At 44.7% G+C, this 9,429-nt stretch overlaps 23 non-coding genes across 23 annotated transcripts; all 23 read right to left on the minus strand.

The window, feature by feature from the left end:
• Positions 1–18: 18 nt before the first annotated feature.
• LOC141357557 (5S ribosomal RNA) lies at positions 19–137 on the minus strand. The gene has a single exon (XR_012364044.1). It is a non-coding gene; the product is annotated as a 5S ribosomal RNA (ribosomal RNA).
• A 141-nt stretch (positions 138–278) lies between these two features.
• On the minus strand, positions 279–397 carry LOC129420204 (5S ribosomal RNA). The gene has a single exon (XR_008636779.1). It is a non-coding gene; the product is annotated as a 5S ribosomal RNA (ribosomal RNA).
• A 141-nt stretch (positions 398–538) lies between these two features.
• LOC141354640 (5S ribosomal RNA) lies at positions 539–657 on the minus strand. The gene has a single exon (XR_012361071.1). It is a non-coding gene; the product is annotated as a 5S ribosomal RNA (ribosomal RNA).
• Positions 658–798: 141 nt separating this feature from the next.
• Positions 799–917, minus strand: LOC141354641 (5S ribosomal RNA). The gene has a single exon (XR_012361072.1). It is a non-coding gene; the product is annotated as a 5S ribosomal RNA (ribosomal RNA).
• Positions 918–1,058: 141 nt separating this feature from the next.
• Positions 1,059–1,177, minus strand: LOC141354642 (5S ribosomal RNA). The gene has a single exon (XR_012361073.1). It is a non-coding gene; the product is annotated as a 5S ribosomal RNA (ribosomal RNA).
• Positions 1,178–1,318: 141 nt separating this feature from the next.
• LOC141354643 (5S ribosomal RNA) lies at positions 1,319–1,437 on the minus strand. The gene has a single exon (XR_012361074.1). It is a non-coding gene; the product is annotated as a 5S ribosomal RNA (ribosomal RNA).
• A 140-nt stretch (positions 1,438–1,577) lies between these two features.
• LOC141354644 (5S ribosomal RNA) lies at positions 1,578–1,696 on the minus strand. Its single transcript, XR_012361075.1, has one exon. It is a non-coding gene; the product is annotated as a 5S ribosomal RNA (ribosomal RNA).
• A 141-nt stretch (positions 1,697–1,837) lies between these two features.
• LOC141354645 (5S ribosomal RNA) lies at positions 1,838–1,956 on the minus strand. Its single transcript, XR_012361076.1, has one exon. It is a non-coding gene; the product is annotated as a 5S ribosomal RNA (ribosomal RNA).
• A 141-nt stretch (positions 1,957–2,097) lies between these two features.
• Positions 2,098–2,216, minus strand: LOC129420171 (5S ribosomal RNA). Its single transcript, XR_008636776.1, has one exon. It is a non-coding gene; the product is annotated as a 5S ribosomal RNA (ribosomal RNA).
• A 141-nt stretch (positions 2,217–2,357) lies between these two features.
• Positions 2,358–2,476, minus strand: LOC141354646 (5S ribosomal RNA). Its single transcript, XR_012361077.1, has one exon. It is a non-coding gene; the product is annotated as a 5S ribosomal RNA (ribosomal RNA).
• Positions 2,477–2,617: 141 nt separating this feature from the next.
• On the minus strand, positions 2,618–2,736 carry LOC141354647 (5S ribosomal RNA). The gene has a single exon (XR_012361078.1). It is a non-coding gene; the product is annotated as a 5S ribosomal RNA (ribosomal RNA).
• A 141-nt stretch (positions 2,737–2,877) lies between these two features.
• On the minus strand, positions 2,878–2,996 carry LOC129418939 (5S ribosomal RNA). The gene has a single exon (XR_008636291.1). It is a non-coding gene; the product is annotated as a 5S ribosomal RNA (ribosomal RNA).
• A 129-nt stretch (positions 2,997–3,125) lies between these two features.
• LOC129418943 (5S ribosomal RNA) lies at positions 3,126–3,244 on the minus strand. Its single transcript, XR_008636292.1, has one exon. It is a non-coding gene; the product is annotated as a 5S ribosomal RNA (ribosomal RNA).
• Positions 3,245–3,385: 141 nt separating this feature from the next.
• LOC141354649 (5S ribosomal RNA) lies at positions 3,386–3,504 on the minus strand. The gene has a single exon (XR_012361080.1). It is a non-coding gene; the product is annotated as a 5S ribosomal RNA (ribosomal RNA).
• A 153-nt stretch (positions 3,505–3,657) lies between these two features.
• Positions 3,658–3,776, minus strand: LOC141354650 (5S ribosomal RNA). Its single transcript, XR_012361081.1, has one exon. It is a non-coding gene; the product is annotated as a 5S ribosomal RNA (ribosomal RNA).
• Positions 3,777–3,917: 141 nt separating this feature from the next.
• LOC129416082 (5S ribosomal RNA) lies at positions 3,918–4,036 on the minus strand. The gene has a single exon (XR_008635160.2). It is a non-coding gene; the product is annotated as a 5S ribosomal RNA (ribosomal RNA).
• Positions 4,037–4,177: 141 nt separating this feature from the next.
• LOC129420116 (5S ribosomal RNA) lies at positions 4,178–4,296 on the minus strand. Its single transcript, XR_008636771.1, has one exon. It is a non-coding gene; the product is annotated as a 5S ribosomal RNA (ribosomal RNA).
• A 141-nt stretch (positions 4,297–4,437) lies between these two features.
• LOC141354651 (5S ribosomal RNA) lies at positions 4,438–4,556 on the minus strand. Its single transcript, XR_012361082.1, has one exon. It is a non-coding gene; the product is annotated as a 5S ribosomal RNA (ribosomal RNA).
• Positions 4,557–4,685: 129 nt separating this feature from the next.
• On the minus strand, positions 4,686–4,804 carry LOC141357558 (5S ribosomal RNA). Its single transcript, XR_012364045.1, has one exon. It is a non-coding gene; the product is annotated as a 5S ribosomal RNA (ribosomal RNA).
• Positions 4,805–4,945: 141 nt separating this feature from the next.
• Positions 4,946–5,064, minus strand: LOC141358203 (5S ribosomal RNA). Its single transcript, XR_012364692.1, has one exon. It is a non-coding gene; the product is annotated as a 5S ribosomal RNA (ribosomal RNA).
• Positions 5,065–5,205: 141 nt separating this feature from the next.
• Positions 5,206–5,324, minus strand: LOC141354652 (5S ribosomal RNA). The gene has a single exon (XR_012361083.1). It is a non-coding gene; the product is annotated as a 5S ribosomal RNA (ribosomal RNA).
• A 141-nt stretch (positions 5,325–5,465) lies between these two features.
• LOC129420083 (5S ribosomal RNA) lies at positions 5,466–5,584 on the minus strand. The gene has a single exon (XR_008636768.1). It is a non-coding gene; the product is annotated as a 5S ribosomal RNA (ribosomal RNA).
• Positions 5,585–5,713: 129 nt separating this feature from the next.
• On the minus strand, positions 5,714–5,832 carry LOC129420072 (5S ribosomal RNA). Its single transcript, XR_008636767.2, has one exon. It is a non-coding gene; the product is annotated as a 5S ribosomal RNA (ribosomal RNA).
• Between the last annotated feature and the right edge of the window lie 3,597 nt (positions 5,833–9,429).

Consider the following 9,429-nt stretch of genomic DNA (forward strand, 5'->3'; position numbering starts at 1 on the left):
ATTAAATAATTTATTAAATGCTTACAGCACCTGGTATTCCCAGGCGGTCTCCCATCCAAGTACTAAACAGGCCCGACCCTGCTTGGCTTCCGAGATCAGACGAGAGCGGGCGTGCTCAGGGTGGTGTGGCCGTAAGCGAGCGCTGACTCGATTCGAGAGCCACTTCAAGACTAATGTGGCAACGCCATGCCATCGGCGAACGCTTACAGAAAGGATGCATTTCTGGAAAAAAATTATATGAATAAATAATTAAATAATTAATTAAATAAAGAATTAAATGCTTACAGCACCTGGTATTCCCAGGCGGTCTCCCATCCAAGTACTAACCAGGCCCGACCCTGCTTGGCTTCCGAGATCAGACGAGAGCGGGCGTGCTCAGGGTGGTGTGGCCGTAAGCGAGCGCTGACTCGATTCGAGAGCCACTTCAAGACTAATGTGGCAACGCCATGCCATCGGCGAACGCTTACAGAAAGGATGCATTTCTGGAAAAAAATTATATGAATAAATAATTAAATAATTAATTAAATAAAGAATTAAATGCTTACAGCACCTGGTATTCCCAGGCGGTCTCCCATCCAAGTACTAACCAGGCCCGACCCTGCTTGGCTTCCGAGATCAGACGAGAGCGGGCGTGCTCAGGGTGGTGTGGCCGTAAGCGAGCGCTGACTCGATTCGAGAGCCACTTCAAGACTAATGTGGCAACGCCATGCCATCGGCGAACGCTTACAGAAAGGATGCATTTCTGGAAAAAAATTATATGAATAAATAATTAAATAATTAATTAAATAAAGAATTAAATGCTTACAGCACCTGGTATTCCCAGGCGGTCTCCCATCCAAGTACTAACCAGGCCCGACCCTGCTTGGCTTCCGAGATCAGACGAGAGCGGGCGTGCTCAGGGTGGTGTGGCCGTAAGCGAGCGCTGACTCGATTCGAGAGCCACTTCAAGACTAATGTGGCAACGCCATGCCATCGGCGAACGCTTACAGAAAGGATGCATTTCTGGAAAAAAATTATATGAATAAATAATTAAATAATTAATTAAATAAAGAATTAAATGCTTACAGCACCTGGTATTCCCAGGCGGTCTCCCATCCAAGTACTAACCAGGCCCGACCCTGCTTGGCTTCCGAGATCAGACGAGAGCGGGCGTGCTCAGGGTGGTGTGGCCGTAAGCGAGCGCTGACTCGATTCGAGAGCCACTTCAAGACTAATGTGGCAACGCCATGCCATCGGCGAACGCTTACAGAAAGGATGCATTTCTGGAAAAAAATTATATGAATAAATAATTAAATAATTAATTAAATAAAGAATTAAATGCTTACAGCACCTGGTATTCCCAGGCGGTCTCCCATCCAAGTACTAACCAGGCCCGACCCTGCTTGGCTTCCGAGATCAGACGAGAGCGGGCGTGCTCAGGGTGGTGTGGCCGTAAGCGAGCGCTGACTCGATTCGAGAGCCACTTCAAGACTAATGTGGCAACGCCATGCCATCGGCGAACGCTTACAGAAAGGATGCATTTCTGGAAAAAATTATATGAATAAATAATTAAATAATTAATTAAATAAAGAATTAAATGCTTACAGCACCTGGTATTCCCAGGCGGTCTCCCATCCAAGTACTAACCAGGCCCGACCCTGCTTGGCTTCCGAGATCAGACGAGAGCGGGCGTGCTCAGGGTGGTGTGGCCGTAAGCGAGCGCTGACTCGATTCGAGAGCCACTTCAAGACTAATGTGGCAACGCCATGCCATCGGCGAACGCTTACAGAAAGGATGCATTTCTGGAAAAAAATTATATGAATAAATAATTAAATAATTAATTAAATAAAGAATTAAATGCTTACAGCACCTGGTATTCCCAGGCGGTCTCCCATCCAAGTACTAACCAGGCCCGACCCTGCTTGGCTTCCGAGATCAGACGAGAGCGGGCGTGCTCAGGGTGGTGTGGCCGTAAGCGAGCGCTGACTCGATTCGAGAGCCACTTCAAGACTAATGTGGCAACGCCATGCCATCGGCGAACGCTTACAGAAAGGATGCATTTCTGGAAAAAAATTATATGAATAAATAATTAAATAATTAATTAAATAAAGAATTAAATGCTTACAGCACCTGGTATTCCCAGGCGGTCTCCCATCCAAGTACTAACCAGGCCCGACCCTGCTTGGCTTCCGAGATCAGACGAGAGCGGGCGTGCTCAGGGTGGTGTGGCCGTAAGCGAGCGCTGACTCGATTCGAGAGCCACTTCAAGACTAATGTGGCAACGCCATGCCATCGGCGAACGCTTACAGAAAGGATGCATTTCTGGAAAAAAATTATATGAATAAATAATTAAATAATTAATTAAATAAAGAATTAAATGCTTACAGCACCTGGTATTCCCAGGCGGTCTCCCATCCAAGTACTAACCAGGCCCGACCCTGCTTGGCTTCCGAGATCAGACGAGAGCGGGCGTGCTCAGGGTGGTGTGGCCGTAAGCGAGCGCTGACTCGATTCGAGAGCCACTTCAAGACTAATGTGGCAACGCCATGCCATCGGCGAACGCTTACAGAAAGGATGCATTTCTGGAAAAAAATTATATGAATAAATAATTAAATAATTAATTAAATAAAGAATTAAATGCTTACAGCACCTGGTATTCCCAGGCGGTCTCCCATCCAAGTACTAACCAGGCCCGACCCTGCTTGGCTTCCGAGATCAGACGAGAGCGGGCGTGCTCAGGGTGGTGTGGCCGTAAGCGAGCGCTGACTCGATTCGAGAGCCACTTCAAGACTAATGTGGCAACGCCATGCCATCGGCGAACGCTTACAGAAAGGATGCATTTCTGGAAAAAAATTATATGAATAAATAATTAAATAATTAATTAAATAAAGAATTAAATGCTTACAGCACCTGGTATTCCCAGGCGGTCTCCCATCCAAGTACTAACCAGGCCCGACCCTGCTTGGCTTCCGAGATCAGACGAGAGCGGGCGTGCTCAGGGTGGTGTGGCCGTAAGCGAGCGCTGACTCGATTCGAGAGCCACTTCAAGACTAATGTGGCAACGCCATGCCATCGGCGAACGCTTACAGAAAGGATGCATTTCTGGAAAAAAATTATATGAATAAATAATTAAATAATTAATTAAATGCTTACAGCACCTGGTATTCCCAGGCGGTCTCCCATCCAAGTACTAACCAGGCCCGACCCTGCTTGGCTTCCGAGATCAGACGAGAGCGGGCGTGCTCAGGGTGGTGTGGCCGTAAGCGAGCGCTGACTCGATTCGAGAGCCACTTCAAGACTAATGTGGCAACGCCATGCCATCGGCGAACGCTTACAGAAAGGATGCATTTCTGGGAAAAAATTATATGAATAAATAATTAAATAATTAATTAAATAAAGAATTAAATGCTTACAGCACCTGGTATTCCCAGGCGGTCTCCCATCCAAGTACTAACCAGGCCCGACCCTGCTTGGCTTCCGAGATCAGACGAGAGCGGGCGTGCTCAGGGTGGTGTGGCCGTAAGCGAGCGCTGAGTCGATTCGAGAGCCACTTCAAGACTAATGTGGCAACGCCATGCCATCGGCGAACGCTTACAGAAAGGATGCATTTCTGGAAAAAAATTATATGAATAAATAATTAAATAATTAATTAAATAAAGAATTAAATAAAGAACTAAATGCTTACAGCACCTGGTATTCCCAGGCGGTCTCCCATCCAAGTACTAACCAGGCCCGACCCTGCTTGGCTTCCGAGATCAGACGAGAGCGGGCGTGCTCAGGGTGGTGTGGCCGTAAGCGAGCGCTGACTCGATTCGAGAGCCACTTCAAGACTAATGTGGCAACGCCATGCCATCGGCGAACGCTTACAGAAAGGATGCATTTCTGGAAAAAAATTATATGAATAAATAATTAAATAATTAATTAAATAAAGAATTAAATGCTTACAGCACCTGGTATTCCCAGGCGGTCTCCCATCCAAGTACTAACCAGGCCCGACCCTGCTTGGCTTCCGAGATCAGACGAGAGCGGGCGTGCTCAGGGTGGTGTGGCCGTAAGCGAGCGCTGACTCGATTCGAGAGCCACTTCAAGACTAATGTGGCAACGCCATGCCATCGGCGAACGCTTACAGAAAGGATGCATTTCTGGAAAAAAATTATATGAATAAATAATTAAATAATTAATTAAATAAAGAATTAAATGCTTACAGCACCTGGTATTCCCAGGCGGTCTCCCATCCAAGTACTAACCAGGCCCGACCCTGCTTGGCTTCCGAGATCAGACGAGAGCGGGCGTGCTCAGGGTGGTGTGGCCGTAAGCGAGCGCTGACTCGATTCGAGAGCCACTTCAAGACTAATGTGGCAACGCCATGCCATCGGCGAACGCTTACAGAAAGGATGCATTTCTGGAAAAAAATTATATGAATAAATAATTAAATAATTAATTAAATAAAGAATTAAATGCTTACAGCACCTGGTATTCCCAGGCGGTCTCCCATCCAAGTACTAACCAGGCCCGACCCTGCTTGGCTTCCGAGATCAGACGAGAGCGGGCGTGCTCAGGGTGGTGTGGCCGTAAGCGAGCGCTGACTCGATTCGAGAGCCACTTCAAGACTAATGTGGCAACGCCATGCCATCGGCGAACGCTTACAGAAAGGATGCATTTCTGGAAAAAAATTATATGAATAAATAATTAAATAATTTATTAAATGCTTACAGCACCTGGTATTCCCAGGCGGTCTCCCATCCAAGTACTAAACAGGCCCGACCCTGCTTGGCTTCCGAGATCAGACGAGAGCGGGCGTGCTCAGGGTGGTGTGGCCGTAAGCGAGCGCTGACTCGATTCGAGAGCCACTTCAAGACTAATGTGGCAACGCCATGCCATCGGCGAACGCTTACAGAAAGGATGCATTTCTGGAAAAAAATTATATGAATAAATAATTAAATAATTAATTAAATAAAGAATTAAATGCTTACAGCACCTGGTATTCCCAGGCGGTCTCCCATCCAAGTACTAACCAGGCCCGACTCTGCTTGGCTTCCGAGATCAGACGAGAGCGGGCGTGCTCAGGGTGGTGTGGCCGTAAGCGAGCGCTGACTCGATTCGAGAGCCACTTCAAGACTAATGTGGCAACGCCATGCCATCGGCGAACGCTTACAGAAAGGATGCATTTCTGGAAAAAAATTATATGAATAAATAATTAAATAATTAATTAAATAAAGAATTAAATGCTTACAGCACCTGGTATTCCCAGGCGGTCTCCCATCCAAGTACTAACCAGGCCCGACCCTGCTTGGCTTCCGAGATCAGACGAGAGCGGGCGTGCTCAGGGTGGTGTGGCCGTAAGCGAGCGCTGACTCGATTCGAGAGCCTCTTCAAGACTAATGTGGCAACGCCATGCCATCGGCGAACGCTTACAGAAAGGATGCATTTCTGGAAAAAAATTATATGAATAAATAATTAAATAATTAATTAAATAAAGAATTAAATGCTTACAGCACCTGGTATTCCCAGGCGGTCTCCCATCCAAGTACTAACCAGGCCCGACCCTGCTTGGCTTCCGAGATCAGACGAGAGCGGGCGTGCTCAGGGTGGTGTGGCCGTAAGCGAGCGCTGACTCGATTCGAGAGCCACTTCAAGACTAATGTGGCAACGCCATGCCATCGGCGAACGCTTACAGAAAGGATGCATTTCTGGAAAAAAATTATATGAATAAATAATTAAATAATTTATTAAATGCTTACAGCACCTGGTATTCCCAGGCGGTCTCCCATCCAAGTACTAAACAGGCCCGACCCTGCTTGGCTTCCGAGATCAGACGAGAGCGGGCGTGCTCAGGGTGGTGTGGCCGTAAGCGAGCGCTGACTCGATTCGAGAGCCACTTCAAGACTAATGTGGCAACGCCATGCCATCGGCGAACGCTAACAGAAAGGATGCATTTCTGGAAAAAAATTATATGAATAAATAATTAAATAATTAATTAAATAAAGAATTAAATGCTTACAGCACCTGGTATTCCCAGGCGTTCTCTCCTCCAAGTCCCTATGCCGACCAATCATTGAGCGCCGTTGAGCAAGTTGAGCTGCTCAACCAACCAATCACTGAGCTCTGTTGAGCAGGCCGCTTCCTCAACCCACCAATCAGATGGCGCCGTTGCTTTGAATATTAAGTGCATCACGCGAGTGACAAACGTAAATAACACTATTATCATCGTTTGATTGAGATCGGTTACAGCAAACAAGAGGTAAGTCGAGTATATTTACCAGTATATTCATATAAATGCTTTCTAACCGTTTTTTGTATGGATTCGCGTGGATTTACGTGCAGTAATTACAAAGTTATTAAAGTTTTAAAAGCTTTAATAGAGAAAATATAATCGCCCATCTAAGTTAACTGCTAACGTGTATCGTAAACTGCAGTTATTCGAGTCTTTGTAATATTTTACTCAAATTAAATACTTTGGAAATACCCAAACACAATCAGGGCTGGACATTAAGACTAACACTACTATCCAAATACAGGTAGATTTTACTTATTGCTAGTAATACTAATGCCAGTTTTTCCTGTTGGAATTGACTGACTACATACTGTACAATATGATAATCCATTAACAGTCAATAACATGTTAAAACACTGAAAACACAAGGCAAGCAAAAATAAAGTCTACAATTATAAAACCATTACCTGTTGTACTTTCAGCTAATCATATGAAATATCACATTAAAAAGTAAATCTGATAACATCAATAAAATACCTTTTTAGTTCTACTTTAAGTAATAGTATTAGCAGTACTGTTACTTGTGTACATGTTTTGCATCTCCTGGTTTTCCAGTGTTTAGTCCCCTGTACAGTTTGAAAAGAAGAAACCAATCTGAATATGTTTCTGTTTTATTACAACAAATAGAAATCATGGATGTGGAGGGACACAAGTGCGTGACAAGAGTTTCTCTGTGAAGTCCAACCTGACTTGGCACATGCAGCTTCATCTTCCAAAGGAACATGTGTGTGAAGTGTGTGGGAAAAGCTTCTCAGTGAAAAAGCATCTGAGCAGCCACCAAAAACAACACCTGTACCCATGCATCCGTCTGTACAGGCAGGGAGAGGCCAAGCTGCAGTGTACGGATGGATCTGCATCGTCTCAGAAGAGCATCCTGTCCTTTGTCAAAGCTGTTGGTACTTACACCCCTCCTCTGCCCCGGTCTCCCCTTCCTTGTGCCCGTGTGCTGAGGCGTGCGCACATGATCATGGAGATGGAGAAGATGTCTGGAGAAATCCTCTGCATTGATGGCACAAAAAAGGTATGTGTATTGTATAAATTCATGAAGTTCAGTAGACTTAATATTTGTTTAGTCACTTTAAAATGACTTGAGCAAACCTATTGTTTTGAATAAGGGACTTTGGCCTCACTGTTCAGCGTTCAAATGTGATGGATACAAAATGTACATGCATTGTAATTCATATCAATTATATTGGGCAGACAGGTTATTGATAGAAACTATCAAATGAATGTTCTGCTTTGTGTTTTCCAGGTCCTTAAGAAGATATATGGTGATGGCCAGGGCACCATGCAGTATATCACCAGTGTGCTGAACGAGTGGGGCCAGTTCTTGACCACAGTGGTGGTGGCAGCTGAGTCTGAGGGGTGCTACAGACGTATGGCCAAAGGTCTGATGGCCCTCTTTGAATGAGCTAGGGCTCCTGCACCAGCTGTCATATATGCAGATAACAACTGTTGTCGGTAGGTAATAACACATACATATACCCTGATAATATTTGTCAAAAAAAAAAAACAAAGAACACATGCTGAAAATTTTTATTGTGACAGTGCTTCATCCTTCCTGGAGAATCTGTTCAGGGACTGGGCACAGAAGGGCACTGTGATCCGACTGGACATCCGACACTGGCTGCACGCTGGGATGCTGTTGTCATCAAACAGAGCCATGCCAACTATGGGGTGTTTATGAGTGCCCTTGCAAGTGCAGTGCTGGCCTACAACAAGAATGATATGATGCTCCTCAACTGCCCAATCTGAATGCCAAGGCTAACTACAGGGCAACCGTAATGCCAAAGGTGAAACCCCACCAACGAGTGCTGTCAGAAGAACCAATGCCAGCAGCTCCTACTCTGTCAGAATCCCTTCCAGCTCCAGATCGACCTCAGGTTCAGTACCAGAGCCTATGTCATGCAGCTGGAAAAAGCCATGATCAGAAGCGGAGGTAAGCTGTAAAACCATTAGCAACCAAACGTATAAACATAAACATAGAATGAGACAAAGTTTGAGATCAGTTTGTTGTTTTTATGTGAGCTTTCATGCATATTACACATTGGAACGTTCTTGTTCACGGTCAGGGACTATTTTTTCTAGCGGAAGAAATGCTTTTACTGATATAACTTCATTAAAGTTGCACTAACACATTTTTTAACTTTAATATTGTGTGGTAACTTTTTTATAAAAGCAATAAGGTACTTGAGGCAAGTGCTGTGTCGTGAATAAGTGACACGAAGCGGAGTGCCTGCAACCCCTTCAGCCGTTACTTATTCACGATACAGCACAGCCTCTCATACCTTATTGCTTACATGTGAACATAACTGAATTCATCAGCTGAATGGTTTAAACTTAAACACAACAAACCATGTAAATTGATAGTCATACCCATTATTTCTTATGAATTAAACTCATCATCGCATGTATGATTTATTTTTGCAGGATAGATGTGGAAGAGTTTGTGAACCGGCCCATTCAACCTAAACCCCCTGTGGCCACGTACATCCCATCCAGAGCGTCAAAAGCACCTGTCCTTGTAGTGGTTCCTGCATAGCCACAGGGACCATCCATGATGCTCTGTGGGGCATCCAGCAGTCAAGGGTTCATACTTTTCGCACCGCCTCCTGCGCTGACATCCAGACCACTCAAGGCTCATAAATCCCCGAAGCCTTGTGGGGCCTACCAAGTACCCCAGTGTGGTGGGCAGGTACATGCCGTCCAAAGACAAGGCTGCTGAAAGTAGCCGAAAAATATTTACGTATTGCCCAGCAACTAGAAAGTCCACCACTTCAGGTTTTGAAGGTGTTGTGTTCAACAGTTTCGAACACTTCAAAAGTGTAGTAGATGAAGAACTAAAAATGAAGACAAATAACAATTAGAGGGCCAACTACATCCCCCAAATCACAATAGCAGATTTCTGGGGTATGGCTTGTACCTGGTTCAGACCTGGATCAGACCTAGTTTACTTCATCCCCTTGTATATATTGTACACAGTATTGGGGAAAGTAACTTTCCCCAACACTGATTGTACTTATATTGTATATTGTTCAATGTGTACATGTATAAATCTTAAAAAGAATCCTGTAAATAATAACTTATTAGTACCTATTTAGCTATTTTCTGCTAAATTACTTAATAATTAATGTAAATTCTATTCTGTTTACCTTGTGACCTGTGTTATTGTTATT

The sequence above is a fragment of the Misgurnus anguillicaudatus genome, chromosome 21 (assembly GCF_027580225.2).
Source record: "Misgurnus anguillicaudatus chromosome 21, ASM2758022v2, whole genome shotgun sequence".
NCBI classification, from domain to species: domain Eukaryota; kingdom Metazoa; phylum Chordata; class Actinopteri; order Cypriniformes; family Cobitidae; genus Misgurnus; species Misgurnus anguillicaudatus.